Consider the following 22,746-nt stretch of genomic DNA (forward strand, 5'->3'; position numbering starts at 1 on the left):
GTCATACTTTGAAGACAAATGTTAATTTCAAGCTCAGGAACAATGTCAAAATACATTTTTGAGAATAGATTAACTTGTTTTTTTGGGGAAAAAAGTGAACATTTTCAGAAAAAAGGCAAAATACATATGAGAAAAAGGTCTTAGATAAAAGTTAAATTTCATTTTGTGAGAAAAAAAGTTAGAGAAAAATTACAACATGAACTATTTTGAAAATTGTCTTAAATGACTGGATCAAATATCCCATACAGTAGGTTCCAGGTTTGATTCCAGGTAACTCAAGTGGGATAAAGAATTAACACCTTGAAATACTGCTGTAGCAAACACTCAAACTCAGGGGTCAAGTTGAGTCACATCCAAGGGCTGTAGTGGCTCAGTCTGTTGGTTACCAGTGCAAGCCAGAGCAAGGACAAAGTTTGGAATTCGGCTGTTAGCTTGAGAGGTGCTGATTCACCGGTCAAGGGGCAAGCTTCTGGAGCAGATTGAAATGCAGGTTGTCTGTATTTTCTCACTGATTTCATACGGATGAGCCTCAGCTGGAAAAACATGCTACATTCTGAACATGAGAAAAAAAACACACCCACACAGCCCTGATGATAAGCTGAGTTTTGGAGTTTTCAAATGTTCATAAATATTAATAATGAAGGATTTAGTCCCCCCACACTTTTGATATTCACATCTAAGTATGCAAGAATCAATAATAAAGTTATGCATGATTATTAATTGTGTTTTCAGGGCTCTTCGTGTTCGTTTAGGGGCCAAAATGTGAACTTTAAACCTCTCGTGTAAAATGTTAAATGACTCAAGGAAAAGATGCCGAATGTGTGAAGCAGAGTGCTCTCTCATTTAAACAGCCACCTGGGAAGAGACATCCATTGTATGTGAACTAGCTGCAGGCTTTTTAAAAACACACTAACAAGGGTATGAAAACTTTGACATCAGATGCTGCCTTGTGTATAACAAACAGCAAATGTATCCAGGCGATTTTCACACCTGAGCATTAAACGCCGCTCTGCATGCACCTGGAGGCACAAAGAGGGATCATTTATTCCACCTGAATCCTTACCATGCGCATCCTTCGAGGTCTGTGAGCAATTACGCCGCTTGTGCGTGGAAACACATTGTGTGGTGAGCTTTGATGGCCGCTGTCTCCTTAGATAAATGCAACTGGCCTTGTGTTTATTGAACTGAAATTCACACTCTACCCTTTGGCACATCACTGTGAAGCTAATGGAGTTGTTCCCTAGACAGGAAACTGTCAGAATCTTCTGTTTTTCCACTTTCCAGGAACCATGGAACCATAACAGTTTTACCTTTACGTGCGGAAATGGAGGCGTGATGATGAGAATCTTCAACCCCCCCCAGTCGCAGCCTGCTGGTGGATGCCGGGGTATTAGTGGGGCTGAGAATTCCAATAGCAGAGCACAGTCAGAGTGGAAATAGACTAGCTTAAATAGACCGCCAAATTGGGAGGATGTGCTTTTCATGGGATTGTGGGAATTGCTTGAACTCGCTTTCAGGAGGACTACAAATCCAACAAGGAGGCGGCCAAATGCTGCATTCAAGGCTTCATATATGAAGGCCAAGGAAAGACCAAAGGAAGATGTCACTGCAGCTACATCCATTACTAATCCAGTATATGGTTGAAGCCATCCATCCATCCATTCATTTACATCCGATTATCTGAGATCAGGTAGCAGGGGCAGCAGTCTAAGCAAGTAGTAGGGGCGTTCTTAGGCCAGATTGGGTAGAATACCTTCAGACCTTCAGCAAGCTCTAGGTCTACTCCAAGGCCTCCTTCCAGACCTCCAAAAGGAGGCATCCTTATCGAATGCCTGAACCACCTCAACTGACTCCTTCAAGCTTCCTCCGGATGACCAAACTCCAGACCCAATTCCTAAGGCTGAGCCCAGCAACCCTTTGGAGGAAACTCACTTGAGGCGCTTGTATCCACAAACTACCCGTACCTCGTGACCCTTGGTGAGGGTAGGAACAAGGATGGTCTGGAACAAGCCCACATTATTGCTGACACAGCATGAATCGGCTTGTCAAGCACTTTACCCCCACTTGTGAACAAGACCCTGAGATACGTGAACTCCCTAATGTAGACTCACTCCCCACCAAGAGAGAGAAATCCACCACTATACGGCAATGAACCATTGCCTTGGACTTAGGCTGACTCACATCCAAACTGCTCCAATGCCTGTTGGAGGAATGGAACCACATCATCTGCATAAAGTACTGATGGAACTCTGAGGCCCCAAAACTAGAGACCCTCCTTCCCCTGGCTATGCTTTGAGAAATCACAAACAGAGACAGTGACAAGGGGCAACCTTGGCCTCAGACTTTGAGGTGCTGACTCTCATCCAAACCGCTCCATTGCCTGTTGGAGGAACAGAACCGCAACTAAAGGACTAATGGAACTCTGAGGTCCACAAACTGGACACCGTCCTTCCACTGGAGGCACTCTGAGAAACCATGAACAGAGTCAGTAACAAGGGGACAGCTTGGCCTTGGACTTTGAGGTCCTGACTCTCATCCTAGCTGCTTCGCACTCAGCTGCAAACCACCTCAAACCTGCCTTTTGGAGGACCAGAACCACATCATCTGCATAATGGTTTAATGGAGCTCTAAGCCCCCCAGAATTGGAGACCCTCTCCACCCTGGCTATGCACCCTGGCTATGCTTTGAGAAACCACAGAGTCAGTAACTAGGGGGCAACCTTGGACTTAGAGGTCCCGACTCTCATCCAAACTGCTCCATTGCCTGTTGGAGGAACAGAACTGCATCTGAAGGACTAATGGAACTCTGAGACGCCCCAAACTGGACATCGTCCTACCACTGGCTATGCTTTGAGAAATCACCAACTGGATCTTTGACAAGGGGCAACCATGGCCTTCAACTTTGAGGTCCTGACTCTCATTCCAACCACCAGAACTGAGCTGCAAATGGCCCCAATGCCTTTTGGGGGAACAGAATCACATTATCTGCATAAAGGACTAATGGAACCTCAAGGCCTCCCAAATTGGAGGCCTAATGGAGCTCTAAGCCCCCCAGAATTGGAGACCCTCTCCGCCCTGGCTATGCTTTGAGAAACAACAGTGTTAGTAACTAGGGGGCAACCTTGGACTAAGAGGTCCACCTTGGACTTAGAGGTCCTGACTCTCATCCAAACTGCTCCATTGCCTGTTGGAGAAACAGAACTGCATCTAAAGTACTAATGGAACTCTGAGGTCCCCCAAACTGGACATCGTCATCCTCATGGATCTTTGACAAGGGGCAACCATGGCCTTCAACTTTGAGGACCTGACTCTCATCCCAGCTGCCAGAACTGAGCTGCAAATGGCCCCAATGCCTTTTGGGGGAACAGAACCACATCATCTGCATAAAGGACTAATGGAACCTCAAGGCCCCCCAAATTGGAGGCCCCGGGTGTACTTTGAGATTCTGTCCTTGGTGACAAGGGGCAACTCTTGAGGTCAACACGCACCAAGGACATGTCGGAATGGGTAGACCTTCATTCCTACGTTATTTCGTCTTATTTAAAGCCATTCAAATTTCAACCAAAGCTTTCAATTTCATCTTTTATTTTTTGACCTTTTCAAGAATATGTAAGGTTTTTGGCAGAGAGACACATCAGGACAGGGACTCTGCATTCATAGGTGACTTTGATGTGAAACCCTGGTGTCTGCTACCCCTCGGTTATAATTTGCCCTTCATTCAATGTCATCAATCAAACGGCAGAAATGATTCCCATCAAGCTCATAAATAGGCCGCGGCTGAGGGACGGGGAACTGGATGAGCTTGTGCAGGGGAAGGAGATTGAAAGAAATGACAGCTTTCTTATTGATCCCAAACAATCAAGCGCACAAAAATGAAAGGCAACAACAGAGAAGAGAGACTCCAGCCCGACAGGCAGGCAGGCAGAGAAAATTTAATTATTCGAGTTATATTTACCCACGTGTAGATCATCAGAGATAACTTGTTGCCAATTTGCTGCCTCTTTTTTACTGGCTAATGTGTGCTTTTATTGGACTCCTTTAAAGTGTCTCATTGCCTTTTTTGCTTTGTAATCCTGTTTTATAGAGAGAAAATAGCTGCCGGATACTTTTATGACCTGTTACTTCAAGATAAAGATGAGGAAATTAAAAAAAAGAAGGGAAAAAAAACAAACAAGTGTGCTAAACTATTTTCTCCATCCTTATCATTGTAAATTACACAGCCATAGAAACAACCACCAGGTCTGAATTTTTATATCCCTCGTGTGCTGCTATCCACATACATATTTTATCAGCCTAACTTCCACTGCTTAAAATGCATCACTCAGACAGCCGCTTGAAGATTTTGTAAGCATTTGCAACATGCCTAAAAAACCTGCATACAAGAGAAAGTTCTTCTATTCAAAATTGCGCTCAAAATTCAAGATTGCTTCTTCCTTAAACTCATATTCACAAGGGGATTGTTTTGAGACGTTTTGTTCTGTGCTTGGGTTTATGAAGGATCCCTCGTGGCAAATTTGGGTACCACTTTTGGGCCGACGAGTACAAGCTGCATCAATCTGGGAACATTAATTTTAAAATTTGAATTCAGCTATTTCACTCTTTGGTGTGTCTTTATTGCTTTATTCGGTGCAACCACTATACCAGTAGTAAATAAAATGCAGATATAGGTATTCTGTCTCCCTATTGGCTGATCGCCATGGCTGTCAGGCTATGGGGTGGGCTTACCTAGTCAGCATGGCTGGAAATTAGGAAATAAAGAGTTGATTATGGAACTCAGAACAGGTGAGAGACACCAGGGGAATCGAAGAGTGTCGCACGGGCATCCCAGCCTCGGAAGCCCTAGACGTACAGTAAATCCCAGGGGGGGTGGGTGCCGTGACAGTATCCCTTCAATGCACAATCCATTCTGGACACAGCGAGGTACACTGGTCTAGTGGCGCCACCTTCGTACGGTGTCTGTTAAGGGTAGACAATCTGCAACAGCCATAACAAATTGTACGTAAATATACAAATGACCTATAATGCCAAGCGCATCATATTTGATACATCCGTTTTTGAGACCTCTACATCATCAATGTGATTTTTTCAGAAATTACTCTTCTAGCCAGATGCTCAATATTGCATACATGAAAAATCCACCCTTCACCTTCTTCCCTTATGTTGTGGATAAAGGTAACTTTCCACTTTGTGAAGCTGGAGAGAATCAGACACTTAGTGAGAGGCCCCCTGAGGGGATTTCACAGGATGTGGGGCCACTTCTTTGAGTATCTAGAGGATGGGGACTTCTCTGAGTTTCCTGATTGGGTGATTAGCTATTTTGGCATTTTTTTCAAGTGATGTTGAGGACGGCAGACTGACCAATAACTGTTTTCTATTTTATTTAATTATTATTATTTATTTATTATTTTGTTTATTTATATTATTTAATTTTGTTTATTTATTTTATTTCGTTTATATATTTCTTTTATTTCGTTTATTCATTTTGTTTTGTTTATTTTATTTCGTTTATATATTTATTTTTATGTTGTTTATTCATTTTGTTTTGTTTATTTTATTTCTTTTATATATTTCTTTTATTTTGTTTATCCATTTTGTTTTGTTTATTTCTTTTATTTCTTTTATATATTTAATTATGATTATTTATTTATTATTTTGTTTATTTATATTATTTAATTTTGCTTATTTCTTTTATTTCGTTTATATATTTATTTGATTTTGTTTATTCATTTTGTTTTATTTATTTTATTTCTTTTATATATTTATTTTATGTTGTTTATTCATTTTGTTTTATTTTATTTCTTTTATATATTTATTTTATTTTATTTATCCATTTTGTTTTGTTTATTTATTTTATTTCTTTTATATATTTAATTATTATTATGTATTTATTATTTAGTTTATTTATATTATTTAATTTTGTTTCTTTTGTTTCGTTTATATATTTATTTTATGTTGTTTATTAATTTTGTTTTGTTTATTTTATTTCTTTTATATATTTCTTTTATTTTGTTTATCCATGTTGTTTTGTTTTTTTATTTTATTTATTTTATATATTTAATTATCATTATTTATTTATTATTTAGTTTATTTATATTATTTTATTTAGTTTATTTTATTTCGTTTATATATTTATTTTATGTTGTTTATTCATTTTGTTTTGTTTATTTTATTTATTTTATATATTCATTTTATTTTGTTTATACATTTTGTTTTGTTTATTTTATTTTATTTATCTATTTTATTTAGTTTATTTATTAATTTATTCTATTTTGTGTACTTATTTTTTTTGTTTATTTATTTTAGTTTATTTAGTTTATGTATTTATTTAATTTAGCTTATTTAATTTATTTAGTTTATTTATTTATTTAATTATTTTTTGTTTTTTCTTATTCATTTGTATTTATCTATTTACCTATTTATTCATTTACTACTATTCTTTACTATTTATTTATCCATATATTGATTTGTATACACTTCTTATTTAAATTCAAATTTTAATATATTCTGTACTATTATTGTTGTTATTGTTGTTATTGGGTATCACTCTGTCTGTGTACTGTCTTGGTTTTGGGTTGTTTACATTTAACAAAATGTCAATAAACAGATCTGTGAAGAAAAAAAAAAAAAAGTATGAGAATGTTCTTAGAGGAACATTTTTCCTTATCAGATCCTGAGATGCATTCCAGTTATGCATTAACATAAGTATAAACTCAGGACTCAGAGAGGAAAATCTGAAGTCCTCGGCTGCTTTTCTGACTGATGTCCGACCCGGCCCGCAGTAGAAACATCAGTCGTAAAATAAGTTCCAGTCATTGCCCCCGCTGTTATCTTTCTTCTCTTTTTATGGGTCCGAGTGCAGTTTTGCTTTGGTCAGGTGATAACAGACCAGCGCTGGGGAGAGGATACATCTGTCTGGTGTTTGGCAAAGTGGGCCCTGACTGTGAAACATTGAGTCAGCTAAAAGGTTTAAGCTCCGTCAGCACCCTGTGGTGCCTTTACAGTTTAATACAGAGAGGCCAGACAGGCTGACAGAGAGGTTGCAGGCTGCAGAGGCAACTTTATACAACACACATACACACATGCACGAAGTCACACACAGATACGTGTGAGCCTCAATTAACCCCAGCCGTGGATCCGATGCATGACTTTGATTTTCATTCAAATCTTTTGTTTTGCACTTGCAGGCTTCTGGAAACTGTCCTTGTTGTTGGTGTTTTCAAAGGCTTGCCTGCATCTGAGATTTCGCCTTGAGCCGCCTGGGGAACAAAGATGTTCCATTCATTGTCTCAACCATATTACAGCGCCCACATGCTGATGAGCATAATCAAATAGATAGATGCAAGTTCAATAAGTTGGAAAAAGCTGCTTCGACATATTAGTTCTCGGTGGTGTTGCTATTGCAGGTGTTCTAAGGCACTGAGGCGGATATTTTGAGTGAGGAAAACAAAGATATTCAAGAACATAAGGAGAAAAAGAACAGCGTGAAACATCCTGGTGTTGGGTTTTTAATGCAGTGTTATCATTTTTTGCATCAAACCACAAGTCTGTCTCAACACCTCACTTGGAATCTCAATGATAGGATCAACCGGGGCAATGTGCCTAACCCTAACCTCCCCAAGCACGTGTACTTACAGCCACACACAAGGCCATACCCCACATTCTGACAACCATATGTCATCTTGAATCTGCAAGGAGCTTTCCGCCAGTGGCACACTTTCAATAGTAAGCCAAAGGCGGCTCTGCGTGTGACGTATCCCCCTCTCATGCGTCGAGTTGTATGCCTACTCATGCCTAGTGTCTTCAGCCGAGCTTGTGTTTTGTGTTCAGTTGGAGAAATGAGGAGGGAGTCAAATGACTCAGGCAGCTGGTGCAGTTATTGTCATGGAGCCACAATGGCGTGAGCTAAATCTCAGTTCATTTGGTTAATTTGATGCCGACTCATATTGTCTGTCGCTGCTGTAATGTGTACTCACATTTGGGCAAACGGGGTGAGGAGAGATGGCCTGCTTGAGGGCGCCGCTTTATCAGCTTTCTTGGTCTGTGATTGTGATTGCTAATGGATTCTCCACAGGTCTGGTAACTATCAAACAGGCCTGGATGGGAATCGCACGACGAGTATTAATGAAGTGTGGCGAATGAGCTCATCCTTCCACTTCAGCTCGGAGCTGCACACGACCGCTGATTAGCTTTGAAGAATACCAGCACATGGGTGGAAACACTGTCAAACTCTACAAATTGAATCAACATTTCCCCAAACTAAGAGCACCGTCAAAACATCAGATGCGCTCCGTGTTTGCGGATTCATGCAAGACGCTGAAAGTGACAGGAACATGAGAAGTTACTTGGGGACTAAAAACTGAATGCATTAGTGTTATGCAATGTTGGTGGGGGGGGGGGGGGAATGCAGAGCCAAGACTTACTCTGGAGTAAGTCTTACAAAAGACTACACTAATGGCTACAATTAAGATAAAAATATATGTTGAAAAAAAAACACAATTATCCTCAGCGGTAATAACTATCTTTACATGTGGCTATTCAGTGACACATCTGTCACATGTACTCATTGTAAGCCTGCTGCCTTGAGCATCGATGTGCTGTCAAATCATAACAATTATGAAAAGAACTGAAGGTAAGGTCAGCATTTCTCTTCTGTCTCCTCAGAATAGAGATCAAACTGCTCTAATCCACTATCATCCAATACATCTGTTTCTAGTGTTTCTTTTATATCCACCAATGGTGCTGTAAAAGTAATAAATCAGCTGTTTGGGTTTCACTTCCAGCAGCACTGCCTCTGTTCTAGAATTTATTCTTCCTCTTAAAGTATAATGTGCAATCGGTTTGGATTTTAATTTGTTGAGTTCTAATGATTCATTACTTCTCTTTTTAATCCTGGGTGATGTTCTGTTTGTGCACACTGCCGTAAAGTACTGTGTGCTCATATTGGCATTGGAAGGGTGTTTTTCTATGCTAATGAGGGAAACTGGCACGAGGATCAAACTTATGATGTTCATGAGTTTAAGAACACGGGTGCACAAAAGTGTGTAGTTTAAGCTCAGGTTCATGAATGTGTATTAGACAATGCTCAGGTACTTCCACAAGACTTAAGACAAATCTTGTGGAACCATATAAACAACCAATCAAACAAACAACCAACTGAACAAACAACCAACCAATCAACCAATTAAAGAAACAACCAACCAAACGACCTACTGATCAACCAACTAGCAACCAAACAACCTACTTACCAACCAACCAGCCAACCACCAACCAACAAACCAGCAACCAATCAAACAACCTACTTACCAACCAACCAACCAACTGAATAAACAATCAACCAATCAACCAACTAAACAAACAACCAACCAAACGACCTACTGATCAACCAACCAGCAACCAAACAGCCTACTTACCAACCAACCAACAACCAACCAACCAACCAGCAACCAACTAATTAAACAACCAACCAACCAACCAACCAGCAACCAATCAAACAACCTACTTACCAACCAACCAACCAACCAACTAACCAACCAACTGAATAAACAACCAACCAACCAGCAACCAACTAAATAAACAACCAACCAACTTAACAAACAACCAACCAACCGACCTACTTACCAACCAACCAACCAACTGAATAAACAAGCAACCAACCAGCAACCAACTAAATAAACAACCAACCAACCAACCAGCAACCAATCAAACAACCTACCAACCAACCAAACAAACAATCAATCAACCAACTAAACAAACAACCAAACCACCTACTGATCAACCAACCAACCAACCAACAAACCAAACAAACAACCAAACCAATCAATCAATCAACCAACTAAAAAAACAACCAACCAAACAACCTACTTACCAACCAACCAACCAACTGAAGAACCAACCAACCAACCAACCAACCAACCAACTGAACAACCAACCAACTGAACAAATCAACCAACCAACCAACCAACCAACCAACCAACCAGCAACCAACTAAATAAACAACCAACCAAACGACCTACTAATCAACCAACCAGCAACCAATCAAACAACCTGCCATCCAACCAACCAACCAATCAATCAATCAATCAACCAACTAAACAAACAAACAAACAACCAAACAACCTACTTACCAACCAACCGACCAACTGAATAAACAACCAACCAACCAGCAACCAACTACATAAACAACCAACCAACCAACCAACCAACCAACCAACCAACCAACCAACCAGCAACCAACTACATAAACAACCAACCAACCAACCAACCAACTTACTAATCAACCAACCAGCAACCAATCAAACAACCTACCAACCAACCAAACAAACAAACAAACAATCAATCAACCAACTAAACAAACAACCAAACCACCTACTGATCAACCAACGAACCAAACAACCAAAACAGTCAATCAATCAACCAACTAAACAACCAACCAACCAAACAACCTACTGATCAATCAACCAGCAACCAATCAAACCAACTGAATAAACAACCAACCATCAAACCATACAACCAACCAACCAAACAAACAACAACTAAAAAAACAACCTATTTCCCAAACAACCAAACAACCTACTTACAAATCAAACATTCAACCAATCAAACAACTAGCCTGTGATTCTCTCTATACAGCCACAATGAGAGCCCAGAAATCCAGCCTTGAATATATACATTATATTCTTCTAAATGAAAGAAAGTGAAAACCAGCTCAAAACTCTTCTTGTAATGTGAGCGGTAAGAGCCTGTTTCATAAACACACATGCCCAGGTAAAACCACTTGAAAAGACTTATCTTTAGAAAAGCTCCCATCCTGCAGGGACATGAATGAGATATATAGATTTCTATTGTGACAGACTTTAAGTGGTCTCCCCATCTGAACCCCTGTCTCACAGTTGCATATCGTCATTCTGTACTTAGTGATCTATTCCCATTGAAGCCCAGCTTTTTGTGGCTCTGACGGGGGTATTACAGTCTTTAAAGTGGCCTTTTAAAAGGTTACTAAATGCGCGTCAGTCCCCACAGGTCTGTGTGAAAGCAGCTACAACAGGCCAAGGGCACCGGTTTATTTTGGCTGTCAAGATGTTTAAGTAGGTCTCAGTGAAAGGTTAAAGCCAGCAGGTCAAGACACACAGGCTGATGGATGTCGGCTGCCTGCGAAAAGGAAGATGCCAAACAAGCAAGAGGAAACACATGGATGGATTCAATGTATCTGGAGGTCACGGTCGTAAATCTTATCGTTTTAGGAACAAGGACTGGCATACAGGGAGCTGGTCAGAAGTGGATCAAAAAGCAAGGTCAATGCTACTCTTGAGTGAGGAATTGAGGGTACATACAGTAGATGTGGAGAACAGGGTTGGGCGTCTATGACTTGATGCTATGTAATACATAAATAAATACACAGTGCTCTGGCAGGAAGTCAGGCAGGATTAGAGGACCCCTATGTTTCCTAAGTCCTATGCCGGTGAATCCCCAGTAGTTTGACCCAATTTGAAGCATCAACCAAGTTACTGGTTTGCAATTTGGTGATGTTGGATTCTGCCCAGGCTAGGCTAAATATCTCCAAAATGCTCTCTTCCTGAATAAGCAACAAGCTGGGAATCTGCCCAATCTGGCTCTAATGCCTTCCAAATTGGAAAAACCTGCAGGGGACGGTTAAAACCCGGGATTAAATGTGGTCAGGAGAGTAAGTCTGGTTTATCTGCAGGATAAGAGGAAGGCCATGTTTCCTGATTTTCCATGTTTTCAGAGAGCATCAAGACCTGGTAATGCATTTTCAGAGACTTATCTGTCATATGTCAGATATAAAGTGTTCCTGGATTAAAATTGGGGATGTATTAAACATCTGAGGATGCCAGTGTAGTTTGGAACCACAACAAATGTCTTCATAATGGTGCCAATTCAACTGAAAATACACTCAAACAGGCATAGTGTGCAGACCAAAGCTGGTGCAAAAAGTAAAATCAATGCTAATCTCATATCTGGATTTATAGGACAGTAGATGAATTCCCTATATAACTCCATTTACAAAAGTCTGGCTCCGCCCCTGGACCCAAAAACAACAGGTATGACCAAAAACAGCAGGAGTTAGCTTGTATTTTGTTCACCTTTATTCATAACAGGACATTTAATTTTAACATTTTTCATAGACTGATTCCCCCTTATGCACTTGTATTATGACATACATGTGTTAAAGGTACAGTGTGTAGTAAAGGCTCAGATTCTAATTTGAAATGCTCCCTTGCTCACCCCTCCCGTTGGTGAAATTCAAGAATTGATGGTGGCCTTAAAGGACACAAAGCTCCAGTGATGTCAAGCTTTTAGAATCAAAAATTACAAATGTTTCCACTCAACAACAACCACTCTTCTTCGTCTTTCCACTATTAATGAAAAGGAACATTTTGTCTTTAACATTTAGATGATGTTTTGATAATATTCTTAAAAGGTACCAAACAAGGTTTTGAGTGTAATATTCACAGAACATCTTAAGGATGTTTTTCGATTTATATAATGTTCCTTTTTTCATGACTATTAATGAAAGAACATTTTGTCTTTAACATTCAGATGATGTTTTGATAATATTCTTAAGGTACCAAACAAGGTTTTGAGTGTAATATTCAAAGAACATCTTAAGGATGTTTTTCGATTTATATAATGTTCCTTTTTTCATAACTATTAATGAAAGAACATTTTGTCTTTAACATTCAGATGATGTTTTGATAATATTCTTAAGGTACCAAACAAGGTTTTGAGTTTAATATTCAAAGAACATCTTAAGGATGTTTATCAAGTCAAATAATGTTCCTTTATTGTTAACTTTTAATAAAAGAAGAAAATTTTGTCTTTAACATTCAGATGATGTTTTGATAATGTTCTTTAGGTAACAGACACGATTTGGAGTGTAATATTCAAATAACATTAAGGATGTTATAGATTTAAATAATGTTCCTTTTTTGTTAACTATTAATGAAAGAAGAACATTTTGTCTTTAACATTCAGAGGATGTTTTGATAATATTCTTAAAAGGTACCAAACAAGGTTTTGAGTGTAATATTCAAAGAACATCAGAAGGATGTTTATCAAGTCAAATAATGTTCTTTTATTGTCAACTTTTAATGAAAGAAGAACATTGTGAACTATTAATTAAAAAAGAACATTTTGTCTTTAACATTTAGATGATGTTTTGATAATGTTCTTAAGGTAACAGACACGGTTTGGGGTGTAATATTCAAAGAACATCTTAAGGATGTTTATCGATTTATATAATGTTCCTTTTTTCATAACTATTAATTAAAGAAGAACATTTTGTCTTTAACATTCAAAGGATGTATTGATAATATTATTTAGGTAACAGACAAGGTTTGGAGTGTAATATTAAAAGAGCATCTTAAGGATGTTTATCCATTTATATAATGTTCCTTTTTTCATAACTATTAATTAAAGAAGAACATTTTGTCTTTAACATTCAGATGATGTTTTGATATTATTCTATACGTACAAGAATGTTTTCTATAAAATGTTCCCATAATGTTACTTCATAACAAGAATGAACATTAATGATATTGATATTAGTGATATTTAATTAGAACAAAGACAGAAAATTTTATCTTTAACATTTAAAGGATGTTTTGATAACATTCTTTGGGTCACAGATTATTGAATGTTTTTAGAGTATGTTATCCGAGAACAAATTGTGAACATAAAGAAAACTTCCCGCTTAGAATGTTTAAAGAACATTAGGACATAAATTAAAAATTCATTTTTTATGAATGCTTTTAGAGAATGTTACTCCTGCTGAAAACATTCCAGTCACATTAACAGAATGTTTAAATGAATGTTAGAACAAACATTGCTATCTGGGTTTGCATTATCCCGAAGAAGCTTGGTACTTGTAGTTTTTATGCAGTGCCAATGCAGCCTGTAGATTTGGAATAAACGCTCTGGAATGGAGCCATCCTAGAAGCTTTATTACAGTATGTCCATGTAAAGTAGTCCTGAATAGACTTGTGCGTTCATATTTCATTCAGTTTGATTTCATGGGAGAAAAATGAGCGTGGCAATCGGCTGAATAAACCTTTTTCACATCCTGTGTTAGGAGCGTTGTACAATTGTACTTGTGACAGGCACACAGCATCGCAGCTTTACTTCCCCCCCCCTTGCCCTCTTTTCCTTGTTGGTAATATCAGCCTGAATTGAATGTTCTGCCTTGCCAGTTCACACTCACACACTCCGAAATATGATTTGCATTCTCATTTCACAGATGGAACTACAGCTCATGAAGAGAATAGACACAGACGGTGGAAAGGTTTGAAGGTTCCCTGAGACTGGAGAGTCGTCACGGTGGATTTCCTGTACTGTAAGTCCTCAACACTACCTCGCCAGCCAGGCTTATTTGAGCCTATCGCTTGCATACACAGAAATCCCACAAGTTGGGATGAAGCTACTTTTGCAATCCAGGTGCAGAGGTAAATCACTTTACCCTGACAACAAAAGGAATGTTCTCCGGCTGTGATCGGCTCAGCCCGAGGGCAATGTGCTTGAAAGGGAAAAACAACTTCCTCGTCAGGAAAGAGATATGTGACACTTGTGTTGCCAGACATGTTGAGGACATCACGATCGTGTCTAAATCCATAGCAGCGTGAGAGTGTGGGATCACGTTGGGACTTGAAAGTGCTGATTGGATAAGTCACACCAGGCTGTGAGTGGCGAGGTAATAAAAAAAAACACTCTGACAAAGACAGAGAGATTTCCCAATTGATAGCAGCTCATGTTATCGTCTAAGGAAAGCCACGAGGATTACTTGAACATGCGAGGCGAATCACAAAGAAAGGTCAACCAGTATTCTCAATGATCTTAAAAATTCACATTACTCTTCACTGTCAACAATATCACCGCTCACACCTGGCAGCTTGGTTCAGTAGCACACAACATCATAGGTTAATTAATACAAATACATCTCAAGTGGCCGTATAATGAACAGTGGTGCAATGTTAAAACAGGAAAACCTGAGATTTAACATTTCTCCAAATCTGGAGTTGTTATGTTGATTTTGCTTCACTTCTAATAATAAACAACATTAAATAATGTTCCAATTATCATAATGTTAGTGTCATGGATTAATCAGGCCACCTTGTAGATTAAAAAAAAAATTACATTTTGAGATCAAAGTTGAACATTTATGATATTAAAGTCAAAATGTATTCCATGCTTAACCTACATTTTATTTTGAAAGGGCCGGATCATAAGAGCAGCCGCCAACTCAAACAGGGAATGTGAAGCAATTTATTTTCACATTATTTTAATTAAATCTCTTAAATGTGTGACTTTTTTCTTGTAATTGCTGTAATACAGCCTTACCCTAGGAGTCCAGGGAGTGCAGGGAGTGCAGCGTGTTTGTTCCACCCGAGGGCTTGCACCCTGGTCCACAGGACGCGTGTTGGGAGCGTAGCACCAGCTCAGAGCAGGCAGGATCAGCTGGGCCTAGCATAGAGAGAATCACATACAAACAGGTTACAGAGCCTTTCTGTGGTTGAATTACTCCATTACTTTTGTGCTTTAATCATCACTGAGTATGCTGCATAGATGTTAAGTTTCATTTTTGCAGGTTTAGAAGAGTTTAGTGGTCTTTGCAGTGTTTTTCTAATGTGTTGTGTTGTGGTCTTTGCAGTGTGTTTCTAATGTGTTGTGGTCTTTGCAGTGTGCATTTCTAATGTGTTGTGTTGTGGTCTTTGCAGTGAGTTTTTCTAACGTGTTGTGTTGTGGTCTTTGCAGTGTGTTTCTAATGTGGTGTGGTCTTTGCAGTGTGTTTCTAATGTGTTGTGGTCTTTGCAGTGTGTTTCTAATGTGTTGTGGTCTTTGCAGTGTACATTTCTAATGTGTTGTGTTGTGGTCTTTGCAGTGTGTTTTTCTAATGTGTTGTGTTGTGGTCTTTGCAGTGAGTTTTTCTAATGTGTTGTGGTCTTTGCAATGTGTTTCTAATGAGTTGTGGTCTTTGTTGCATGTTTTTCTAATGTGTTGTGGTCTTTGTAGTGTGTTTTTCTAATGTGTTGTGGTCTTTGTAGTGTGCATTTTTAATGTGTTGTGGTCTTTGCAGTGTGTTTTTCTAATGTGTTGTGTTGTGGTCTTTGCAGTGTGTTTCTCTAATGTGTTGTTGTCTTTGCAGTGTGTTTCTAATGTGTTGTGTTGTGGTCTTTGCAGTGTGTTTCTCTAATGTGTTGTGTTGTGGTCTTTGCAGTGAGTTTTTCTAATGTGTTGTGGTCTTTGCAATGTGTTTCTAATGAGTTGTGGTCTTTGTAGTGTGCATTTTTAATGTGTTGTGGTCTTTGTTGCATGTTTTTCTAATGTGTTGTGTTGTGGTCTTTGCAGTGTGTTTCTAATGTGTTGTGTTGTGGTCTTTGCAGCATGTTTTTCTAATGTCTAATTTGCAATTTTATTCACATAAATCTGCAACTTTAATTTTGTAGATTTACAACATTGTTCTCTTAATTTAAATTTATAGCTGTACTGTCATAAATGTTTGAAAATAAACTAACAAATGTAAGATTATTTTGTCTAACAAATTCTTTAAATTTGTTCTAGAAAATCTGCAAATGTATTCTTATAAAGTATGACATTTATCTCCTACTTTCATTATTACTACTTTAATCTTGTAAATGTAGAGCTGTATGAGTGTGACTGTGCGTCACCGTCACTGACTGCAGCCAGTGTGCGCAGGGACACACTTGCACACATGCAAACACACACACACACACACCAAACTTTCCCCTTTCTCACCAACTCCAGTATTCCACTGTCCCTCTCTGTTACATAGCGTCGCCAGATATGTGCACACCTGAAGGTCTATTGTTTTCTCACGCATACACTCAACACACAAACACTACAGCACACGTGGCATCACTCACCGCCTGGGTGCGTGGAATCCGCGGAAACGGAGCGTCCCATTTCCGCATATGAAGTAGAGTGTATGGCGGGTGAAAAGTGCCACATGGGTGTGGAAATAAAATGTTTGTTTGTTGGAGTATTTTACCCCCTAAAAACATGTTTGAAACGTCATGAATGTTTGAGAATAAACAAACAATTTATATTATATATAGACTAACAAAAAAAAAAAAAAAAGTTTGTCTAACAAAATATTTACTATTATTTTCTATTCCAGTAAATAAGCGATTTTAATCTTGTACATTTTTATAACAACTTTAACCTTGTTGATTCATGGCTGAATTGTCGTACATTTATGAGAATAAACTCAAAAATGTACAACTTATTTCTCTTACAAGTCACTTATGCTTTAACTGTCTGTCTGTAAATTAGCTACTTCATTTTTGTAAATTTTCGTCTTTAATTTGGTAAATTATCCCCTTTCTTTTAATTTTGAATTACTAATTCAATCCGGTGAATTTATAAGATAAGATAAGATATTACTTTATTGATCCCCCTGGGGGGAATTCAGTTGTTACAGCAACCCAGACATTAGTACAATCAAGAAAGTAGTTTCAGTAAGTAAAAATTAAAATAAAATAAAATAAGTTAAAAAAAAAAAAGATAAATAAAGCTAGCTAGACTGTATTGTCACAAATTTACGATTTATTCCTATTTCAATTTACTCATACTTTTTTTGACGTACATTTACGACTATTAGCGTAAATTTGCGACTTTAATCTCATAAATTAACGCCTTTCTTATATTTCTTAATTACAAATGTAATCTTGTTGATATATGACGATATTGAGAGACATTTACGAGAATAGACCCAATTAAAAAAAAAAAATTCTCTTACAAATTACGAATTACTTTATTGTCGTAAATTTGCGACTTTTATTGTAAATTTAAAACCTCATTCTCATAAATTAACGCCTTTCTTATAATTTTCTATTACTAATTCAATCTGGTGAATTTATGCCTGTATTGTCACAAATTTACAATTTACTCCTATTTCAATTTACTCATACTTTATTGACGTACGACTATTAGCGTAAATTTGCGACTTTAATATCGTAAATTAACACCTTTCTTATAATTTGTTTAAATTACGAATGTAATCTTGTTGATGAATGACGATATTTTCATACATTAACGAGAATAAACCCAATTTAAAAAAAACAAATTTTCTCTTACAAATTACGATCAACTCTATTGTCGTAAATTTGCGATTTTTTTTTTATTGTATATTTACAACCTCATTCTCATAAATGAGCGCCTTTCTTATATTTTTTTAAATTACAAATGTAATCTTGTTGATGTATGACGATATTGTCATACATTTAAGAGAATAAACCCATTTTTTTTTAAACTTTTTTCTCTTACAAATTACGAACTACTTTATTGTTGTAAATTCGCGACTTTTTTATTGTAAATTTAAAACCTCATTCTCATAAATTAACTCCTTTCTTATATTTGTTTATATTACGAATGTAATCTTGTTGATGAATGACGATATTTTCATACATTAACGAGAATAAACCCAATTGAAAAAAAAAAATTCTCTTACAAATTCCGAACTACTTTATCATCGTAAATTTGCGACTTTTTTTATTGAAAATTTACAACCTCATTCTCATAAATTAACACCTTTCTTATAATTTTTTAAATTACGAATGTAATCTTGTTGATGTATGACGATATTGACAGACATTAACGGGAATTAACCCAATTTTTTTTTTAACTTTTTTCTCTCACAAATTCCGAACTACTTTATCGGCGTAAATTTGCGACTTTTTTATTGAAAATTTACAACCCCATTCCCAATGTGGTCCAAATTTTCCATCCTTTTTTTTTGGCCTTTTTGCCTTTATTTGACAGGACAGCTGAAGAGAGACAGGAAATGTTGGGAGTAGAGAGTGGGGGAAGACATGCAGGAAATGTTCAACCAGCCGGGAATTGAACCGGCGACCCCTGTGACAAGGACTGTAGCCTCTTTAAGTGGGGCGCTTAGACCCCTAGGCCACCAGCGCCCCACCATTTGTGCACCCTAGCATTAGGATACAAGTAGTTCATTTGTTGTTTCATTGCAGAGCTGATTGCTGATTGGTCAACACTCCTTAGCAACAGTTTGTTATCTCTCAATAGCAGACTACTGTTATGAGGAATTCCACTCTGTAAGTGTAATCATACCAATCCATAGGAAGAAGTTACAAAGGTTAGCTTAATTTGACTTCAGTTTCATACCTTTGAATCTTGATTTACTCTATCTAAATTTTGCAGTGATGTTGAAATCAGTTTTTAATATTCATCCATATCCACTCCAATTGTCTTGGCATAATTTGCATGCCGGTGACGCCGATTGCTGAAGGGACTGTTAGGAAGAGAAAGAAAACAAGCAGGGAACAGAGAGAAAGAGGGTACAAGGAGGGAAGGAGGAAGGGAGGGTGTAAAAAAACCCCAGCTAAGAACAGCATGTGTTGTATCTCCCCCAGCTGATCTGTGGTGAGAGCTACACAGAAGCCACTGCTAAGCTCCCTGAGAATGCCGCCATCACCCACCGGGGATGCAGAGTAATTACAGAGAGCTTTGGTCCCTATTTGCCGACAGTAATAAGCCTGAAAGCCCGGCAGCTTAGGCATTAGATAATGAAGATTCACTCAGTGTGGTTACAGCTAGTTATCTTTTATCGTTTACATGGGGTGCTTGTGGCGTTGAATGCACTTTTTTTTCCCAAGGTCTGGTCGCCTTTTGCTGACCTATGGAGCGACATTTAGATTCAGTTAGTCTCTTTATTCTGAATGTGCCTGTAGCTGAGTCCTGGTCCATCTGGCGGTGTCAGCAGTACACCTGGAAGTTATATAAAGTGCTCCAGACGTAGAGCATTTCCTGCTTGGTATGCAAACAACAGCGTCTTATCTGTACATATATTCTTTCCCCCCTCGCGTCCTTGCCGGGGAACATCGTGAGCTTAACACTTTTCGTGAGGACAACTTGCTCGTCCTCACTCCTACAAGATGCGTGATGCTAATTATGAATTAGCAGTAATTACGTCCCATCTGTACAGCATGAAACACAGGCTGGGTGTACTGTGTGACAATGTTGATTAAATGTTGCTTCGATCTTCAAATACCTTGTCAGGCAGAGGGGGACTTTAGCCCCGCTGTACATGTGTGTTCAGGGAAACCACTTCCACACACGCCTGCTTTCATCAAGTGTGTGGAAATAGCAGAATCTGTGCGCCGTGACTTTAAGATGACATTTTCTACCATCCCTGTTGTATAAAAACATGGCAAGACAATGTGTGAATGTAGTTCTGAAGTATTCCTCACCACACATGTGGGCTTTTGGTTTTCTTGCACTTTTCAATTCAATCCAGGGGCGGGCCCAAAGGGTGGCCAGTGCCCCCTTGATGGTTGGCCACCCCATTTGACGTTGCAAAATACTACACTATGATTTTTTATCTGGCTTGTTAGAGGTGGGACTTGTGTAAAAATGTACTTGTATTGAAGACAGGGGTGGACCTAAGTGGTGGCCAGTGCCCCCTTGACAGATGGCGACCCCATTTGCCATCACAAAATACTAAACTGTTATTGGCTTTTTGGCTTGTGAGAGGCGGGACTTGTGTAAAAATAGATTTGTATTGAATCCAGGGGCGGACCTAAGTGGTGTCCACTGCCCCCATGATGATTGGCCACCCCAATCGGATTGCAAAATACTACACTGTGATTGGCCTTTTGGCTTTTTGGCTTGTTAGAGGCGGGACTTGTGTAAAAATTTTATTTATATTAAGGACAGGGGTGGACCTAAGTGGTGGCCAGTTCCCCATTGATGGTTGGCCACCTCATTTTCTATCGCAAAATACTAAACTGTGATTGGCTTTTTGGCTTGTGAGAGGCGGGACTTATGTAAAAATAGATTTGTATGGAATCCAGGGGCGGACCCAAGGGGTGCCCAGTGCCCCCATGATGATTGGCCACCCCAATCGGATTGCAAAATACTAAACTGTGACTGGCCTTTTGGCTTTTTGGCTTGTTAGAGGCGGGACTTGTGTAAAATTGTATTTGTATTAAGGACAGGGGTGGACCTAAGTGGTGGCCAGTTCCCCATTGATGGTTGGCCACCCCATTTTCCATCGCAAAATACTAAACTGTGATTGGCTTTTTGGCTTGTTAGAGGCGGGACTTGGGTCAAAATTGATTTGTATGAATGACAGGGTTGGACCTAAGTGGTGGCAAGTGACCCCTTGATGAATGGCCACCCCAAGTGCGATCGCAAAATACTAAACTCAGATTATTTCCTGGCTTGTTAGGGGCCAAACTTGTGTAAAAATAAGCTATTTGGGCAACAGGCTACTTTTAGCTAGCTTAGCTTTTTTCAATGTGGCCCATTTCCTTTAATACAGTTCAGAATTCCCCAAACTATTAAGTCCACAACCCCCAAAATAACATTGCCACAGACTGGAGACTAGAGGTCAATCTAAAAACATAAATATTTCTTTTTAATTTAAAAAGGCTACAAGCAGCAGAATTTCCTCATTAGGTCTTTGTTAATATATTTTCACACTAATGGGTTAAAATATGCAATTTAAGATCATTCAAAATTTGCATTTGCTTTTTAGAAGGCATCTAGCGACACCCGCAATTGGTCCCTACCCCCGCTTTGGGAACCACTGTTGTAGCTGAGCCCCAAAACCTTGCATTTGGAATCTTAGTGAGCACTTTTAACTCCAATCTATTCATTATTTGAACTTCAACTGACCTCAAAAGGAAATCGAAGGGCACCACAGAGAGCACATGAACACTGGAGAGACTGCCTTGAAGTGACGCGCGCGGGAGGAAACACAGAGACTTTGTACACACCGGGTAACGAGCAACAGGTGTGATTAGAGGTGACACAGGTGAAACTCATTAGGTGCAATCAAAGTGGAGGGAAACACACAAAGGAAGGGAGAAAAACAAGGTATCAGTGGAAATTCAACACAATGAATACAAGAGCACAAGAACTGAAACACAGTAGAGTGAAAAATTAAACAGGATGTCACACAGAAAGCAAAAGGAACTCGTGAAAAAAGAGGAATTTTAACTAACCATACATCTTGGACCTTGTGGTCGAGTCACACTTTAAGGGGCCTGATAACTGAAGGTTCAACCTCCCATACTACTTTTAGAGACTTTAGGTACGACCAGCAGGCTTGCACTTTGGGAGAGTAGTGTTCTAGAGGGGTAATAGGGCACTATGAGGTCTTTAAGATATGATGGTACATGACAGTTAAGACCAGTCTAAGCCTATAGCGGCATAACTAAGACCTGGTCCAAGCCTCATCCAGATCTAACTATAAGCTTTATCAAAAAGGAAAGTTTGACGCCTACTCTTAAAAGTAGAGAGGGTGTCTGCCTCCTGGACCCTGACTGGTAGATGATTCCAGAGGAGAGGGGCCTGATAACTGAAGGTTCTACCTCCCATACTACTTTTAGAGACTTTAGGTACGACCAGCAGGCCTGCATGTTGGGAGAGCAGCATTCTAGAGGGGTAATAGGGCAGTATGAGCTCTTTAAGATATGATGGTACATGACAGTTAAGACCAGTCTAAGCCTATAGCGGCATAACTACGAGCTGGTCCAAGCCTGATCCAGTTCTAACTATAAGCTTTATCAAAAAGGAAAGTTTGACGCCTACTCTTAAAAGTAGAGAGGGTGTCTGCCTCCTGGACCCTGACTGGTAGATGATTCCAAAGGAGAGGGGCCTGATAACTGAAGGCTCTACCTCCCATACTACTTTTAGAGACTTTAGGTAGGATAAGCAAGCCTACATGCTGGGATCAGATTATTCCCAA

Source organism: Notolabrus celidotus, chromosome 24, assembly GCF_009762535.1.
Source record: "Notolabrus celidotus isolate fNotCel1 chromosome 24, fNotCel1.pri, whole genome shotgun sequence".
Taxonomy (NCBI): domain Eukaryota; kingdom Metazoa; phylum Chordata; class Actinopteri; order Labriformes; family Labridae; genus Notolabrus; species Notolabrus celidotus.